We start from the raw sequence: 922 nt of genomic DNA on the forward strand, positions 1-922 counted from the left end.
CGTGGAATTGAAAATAAATAAAAATTCTAAAATAAAAGTCGCCTATATTAGTCATTATAACATTAGCTATTTGCAATGAAAGTCCCATTAAAATTGATTCAGCCGCTTCAGAGATTAGCATAAACAAACAGATAGACAAAATATTTTTATTTTTGTAACAGAAAATGTTCCTACTAATTATGAATGCCACCAAAAATTTAATAAAAAAAATATGACAAAAATGATATTTACTATAACAAATTGCAATACTCTAGCAGGGTCCATGTAATGTAAAAGAAATATTTGATTCTTCTTTTCTTCTGCACCAGCACAGAATAACAGAGTTGTCGCCTACACATATCTTGTTTTTTGTTCCTTTTTTATGTTAATTCCTAATACTCTTCCTTAAAATCAGTATATCCGACTATTACACATGTTTGATAAATAAATATAGTTATAGTAAACAAAATTATACTTATTTATTTTATTCTTTATGGATAATATTCATCTCTGGTTTATGATTCAATATTTCACAACAAACTGTCAAGTTTCCGTAGTGTAGCGGTTATCACGTGTGCTTCACACGCACAAGGTCCCCGGTTCGATCCCGGGCGGAAACATGTCTTTTTGTCATTTATTATGTTATTTTAAAAGTATTTGTTATATATTAATTGTTATATGTTAGTTATTTATTAAAAATATGGTCAATATTTTTTGTCATATTGAAATATCTTTTACTGAGCGTATATGCATTTAGGAAGAAATATGACTTGTATACATTTTAACGTTCAAGAATGTATTTGGTGTTGCTATTTCACGCAAAAATTCTAAACCGATTTAAATGAAATTTGGTACACATATAGTCTAGACCCTGAGAAATTGTCTACTTTGTTATGCGAAACAAAAGGTTCTAAGGGATTGAAAGAGGAGATGAAAGATTTTA

At 28.4% G+C, this 922-nt stretch overlaps 1 non-coding gene across 1 annotated transcript; it reads left to right on the forward strand.

The window, feature by feature from the left end:
* The first annotated feature begins 526 nt into the window (after positions 1–526).
* Trnav-cac (transfer RNA valine (anticodon CAC)) lies at positions 527–599 on the forward strand. Its single transcript has one exon. It is a non-coding gene; the product is annotated as a tRNA-Val (tRNA).
* The last annotated feature ends 323 nt before the right edge of the window (positions 600–922 follow it).

Source organism: Achroia grisella, unplaced genomic scaffold (assembly GCF_030625045.1).
Source record: "Achroia grisella isolate CSIRO2021 unplaced genomic scaffold, CSIRO_AGI_Agris_v1 utg1239, whole genome shotgun sequence".
Lineage (NCBI taxonomy): Eukaryota > Metazoa > Arthropoda > Insecta > Lepidoptera > Pyralidae > Achroia > Achroia grisella.